The sequence below is a fragment of the Ambystoma mexicanum genome, chromosome 10 (genome assembly GCF_040938575.1).
Source record: "Ambystoma mexicanum isolate Mex_15411 chromosome 10, UKY_AmexF1_1, whole genome shotgun sequence".
NCBI lineage: Eukaryota > Metazoa > Chordata > Amphibia > Caudata > Ambystomatidae > Ambystoma > Ambystoma mexicanum.
Genome location: NC_090932.1, coordinates 656604126 through 656609430, shown reverse-complemented (window position 1 = coordinate 656609430; position 5305 = coordinate 656604126).

Here is a 5305-nt window from a genome sequence, read left to right as displayed (position 1 = left end):
ATTAACGGTGCCGGTGCTTCCGTGTTCCCCACTCCCATAGAGTCCTATGGGACTGTATGGGAATGGGAATTAATATTTGACCACCGCCTGACTTCCTGGACTGTTAGTCAAGATTGTATGCAGTACCCTTTGGGTGCACTACAACAACCCTGACCTCCTGGCAATAGGAACCCAGCCTTTGGTATAAGCTTGTACTACACAGGTTGATAGCGTGTTGAACAGCCAGGCTTATCTCAAGAGGGGTCAATGTGAACCTGAGGGGAGTTACATAGAGATTCACAGTGACAAGTATTCAAATAAACACTTACACACAAGGTTTCTTGGATAAACAATTATTAATTTATGTATCAGTCAGTTAAAATAAACTTTCTTCAGAAGGGAGAAATATAAAAACAACACACAAATACCCTCCAAAACTACACACTCTTAGTTTCTAAATCAGTAAAGACCGTTTTGGGCCCACAGCCACAACACACACCCTCAGGTGACTTCAATAGCTAGGGTGCTGGGGACATTAATTGTATTTAAAGTGCATGACGTTTGTCATGTCCCCCCAGCGAAACCATGGGGGGCACAGTGTCATATGGTTTTGGGGCGGTAACATGGACCCGAACTGAATAGCGAGCTGTGTAGGTGTGATGGTGACTGCGTGATACTGCAAGAGTCGGGCCTGAACTCGTGGGCTGAGTGTCAGTTGTCAGAGTGAGCAACCCAAAAAGGGGTGGGAGTACCCTATATCAGGAAGTTGTGGAGGAGCTAGAATGTAAACGCATGTGGTAAAAGGGGTCCCCCCAGCAGCACCGATGGGGGTGCAGTGTCATGTCGATTTTAAGAAAACTTTTGAGGTTGGAGGCCTCCAATTTGACTAACTTACCACAGGGCTATAAGGCCACAGTAGCCCTCCCTCCTCCCTGCTAGCACATCCCATTGTCCTTACTCCCTTCCCTTTGGGCTGTAGTGTATACGCCAGCCACACATGTAGCAGCCTTGCATATTTGTATGCCCTTAATTGTAAGCGATATTCAATCAACACTACAGCTAAGTCAATGCCTAGTCTGGGATGCTGAGGAAAACCCTTATTGATGTATTTTTATAATCAGTTCAGTACTCTGGATGACAACCCTTGTATAACACCCCCCTCTTAGAATCCCCCTGACCCCACTGGGCCAAGAAGTAGGTTTGTTTTGCAAATTTTTGCAAATTAAAAGGTTTATTTGAAAAATTAAACAATATATATATGTCACACTTTTATAATAAATTAATATCTGATAGTACACTTAGACATATGATGTTGATCAACAATGGGTAATCTGACACTAGCACACTTCTTTATAATCAATGAGGAGTTGGTATAGGATGGATAAGGCAGCGAAAATACTTTTATGGTTTCAAATGGATGCAATGTTGAATGAAAATGCAGTACAGAAACAAACTGATATGGTTTCACAAGATATCATATGTTCACTTTTCCCCTGGTGACAATTCACCCCCCCCCTTATATGCAATGCAAGGAGATGGAAGTAACACACACAGTTCTCAGGAATGCAATTAAATACAATACGAAATTCAATTCCCACCCCAGCAAGCTTAGAGAAAACAGGTATGAGTTTTAAAACACAGGCCCAAGTGCTTTGAATGTGGTGGCAGTGAAGTGAGAAATATGCTGAAATGCTTTTAATTCCCTTTAGGAGGTTCAGGGTGAGTGAGAGATACTTGTGATGAGCTCAGGCTCACTTTAGCAATGATTCAGGGATGGTTATTAAGAGGCAAACGAATTTTTAGCAAAGGAAAGCAAAAAGCTGCTATCTTTTTACAGGTAAAGAAATCAGGCCAAATCGCAAATCGCGGCAAAATTTGCAAGTGCGTGAATCGTGATTGCGGAAAAAGTATAATGAGTAGGAAGTCGGTTCCTGACTTGTTGGAAAGCTTAGATCCTAAGCTTCCAGAGGAAAGTTAAATCTCGTGCCTAGCCCAAACGGTTCAAGAGATACGGACGATTTAATAAAGGTAGATTTTCGGATTTAAAGTAAAACTCAAAATGACAGGTGACAGCTTGCAGCTGCAGAATTGACAGGTGACAGTTGTGCAGCTTTAAAAATGACAGATGACACGATTTCTAGGAGGCAGTTCTACTTAGGTTAAAATAGTTTGGATTAGATTATTTTAACTAAGAGATTGGTTCTGCACAGTTCTGCTAGGTACTCACAATATAAATTTGAACTAGGCCTCGTCACGGATCTGGTCAGGTTTTGGACTGGACTCCGGTTCTGGTCTCGGCACTTCACAGTGATCTGGGTCAGCTTTCTGGTTCTGCTCACAGCGGTCTGGGTCACTCTGGATCTCTGGTCTGGTCTCTGGCAATTGTTCTTGGCCAAAGAATTCAAACAGCTCGCCCGGCTGTGGAATAGTTTGCAAATGATTTTAAGGATGCTGAGGCCTGCTGAGAAGAGTTCTCAGTTTGCGGGTTTAGGCCCTTGCTTTAAGTTCTGAAGTAAAGTTCTAGTCTTTGGAGATTGATGGATTTGAAGTCTGGATCTCTGGATGTGAAGTCGTTGGTCAGCATGCTCCGCAGCAAATGGAATGGAATGTCTCTACCTGTCCCAGCAATCTCTTTTTATGTGTTTTTTTAAAGTGGGTGTGTGCGTTGGTCATAACTAAACCTGCCCCTCTCACTTATCATTGGCCAATTCTTCCTCTCTCCCTTGATTGGGGGAAGGAAATGTGAGTGTCACGATGCCTGCTCCCGGGGAGCTAGCTCAGGCCCTGCGTCCCCGAAAGCGGACATCAAGTCCCCGGGGAAGGTCCCAGCAACCCCTTATAGGGGCCCTTTGGACAGCGTCCTAGCGCCTATGGCGCCAAGCTCATAGAAAACGTCAGTCCTGGCGCCATAGGCGCCAGGCTCATTATGAAAGTGTTTGGGTGCACTTACCTGATGCAGACCATGCTGCAGAACCCCGGCCTCCTTGAGGCCTGAAAGGAACTACTTTACCTGTGGGACTCATTTACCACCTGGGCGTGGTCGGGGAAGGATACATACCTGATTGGAGGAAGGACACATTCTAGGAACTTCTTCCAAGGCTATTTAAACCACACCCGATCAGCCACACGTGCTTCGCGTTGTTCTGCATCTAGCAGTTGGACGCTCACCGTGTCTGCTCCTGCATCTTGACTTCTGCCACACCTGCCAGCATCCTGAATCACCTGCAAAGGAAGGGAACAAGAGAACAGAAGAAGGAAAAGGCCTCACCTGCTAAATCTGCATCCCAGAGACATTTCGCCGACAATCCTGAAAAGGAAGAGATTTATTTTTAAAAGCACATCGCATCGATCGCTGCAGCGCCGCATTCTACTCACCTTTACAGGGCACCTCCATGTTCAGCAGCGACCATCCGGATTCGCAGTCGCGCCCCCGCGCCTAGGGAGAAAAAGACAAGAACAAAGGTGAGAGAAAGAAGGGAAAAGGGAAGCTAAAACTCAATGTCAAGACTTACCTGTTGGGTCATTCCCTTTTCATTTCGGGTCCGCGCCGCATCCAGGCATTTTCGGACCCCGGCCCCTAAGGGGAAAAAGACATCAGCGTTAATGAGTGAATGAAAAGACATTACCAAAACACTCATTAAAGAGTTACCTGATTTCCTCAAGGATTTCACCGCTCACCTCGGGTCGGTGCCTGTTCCCCGGCATTCCGTACCCCAGCCCCTATGGGGAAAAAGACACTAGCATTAGAACATGAATGCATGGACACAAGGGGAACCACTTATAGAAAAACTTACCTGGAAGCCAAGCAAGTTTGGTTCTCACCCATCCGAAAATCCAGTGACGTAACTGGATACCAACGCGCCCCTGCATCAGAAGCAGGATGGAGAGCTCGTCCTTCCAGACCCTAAGGTGAGACGCTATGGGGAAGCACAGAAGGGTTTGAGGATGGTGAGAGGGGGAAGTGGGAGGCCGATTGCATTACCCCGCAGACAGTTAACCCCCTATTCTCACCTACAGAAGGATACTTCTGCGAGTCAGACAAGCCAGATCTGGGGCCCGGTCCAGTCCGTCTTCCGAACCCTGCGCATCGCCTTAGACGAGGTCACAGCAACGCGAACCAGTCCAGCGCCCCCATGGGAGTCAGGTGAGCGTTACAGTGAGTCAGAGTGATGCTGTAGGTTTTATGGTCAGAGGAACCTCCCCTTGTCAGATTGCACACAAATCTATTTCTGACCCAAATACATATTTATCTATGTACCATTTTTCTAATATTATAGGTCCAGTTAACATATTTTCTGTAGCACCAAACCATCCGATCCCTGTCTTTGTACGATGTCGTGTCCACTGATGACAGAATTCTCCCCTTTTCATCCAGATAACAACCTCTAAACCTTTCCAGATTTTACACAAATGTGCACCAGGGATATGGGTTACAGATGATAAAGTGTCAGATTTTTAACATGCATACATTTGAAGTGAGACCCTATTTTCCGCTAGCAACCCCCCGGAATACACCACAGGGCCCTCACGCCTCTTAAAATGTTCACAGAAAAATCACAAAAATAATGATATTACTTATATAATTCTGACAAGTCTGCACTATGAGTTATCTATCTTTTTAAAATTATGCCCTGGTCAAACAGGGGTGTGGCTTCCCACATCACATGGTGGAATAACTGGTTTATCCACTTCCCCCAAGCCAGCTTGTTCACAGAGGCACAGCTGCCCCCCAGTTTCTCCTAAGAGGAAGCTATTTTACGACGCCCCCAATATAACATTTGCCTGAGTCAAGGGAGTTGCTTTGTTCTGTCCCTTCCAGTTCCCAGGTCCTCCACCCCTAATCTAATCAGATAGGTGTCAACTCCTTTTGGCAAGGGGAAGAGTGGCTTTTGATCCAGTTTCAACTCCTGTCGGGGGTAGTTGTCAGGCAGAATTCAGTTTCATTAAGCCAGGTTTCAGCTAAATGTCACTTTTTGTTCCCAGTTTTCTACATTCAAATCAAACTGACAATTTTTACCTATACATTAAATAATTACTTCCTTCAAGTCATTTCAGAATATAGTTTTATATTTTATCCACCTCTTAGCAAGTCTTTCCTTGGTCTGGTTTTGTTTCATTTGTTCAGTTTTACACAAAAGTCTGGTGGTTTTAAAACGCCGGCTTTCTGATAGTGGTGAGTACTGGTAATGCAACCATTTTTGGGATTAAGAAAATGAATTCCCCACAGTTCTGAGTTGCTTTTTTGGCAATCAGCATTGCCATTCCCAATGGTTTCAGGCTACTGTGTGTGTAGCCCAATGGTGGTTTTAGGCAGTGCCCTCCTGTG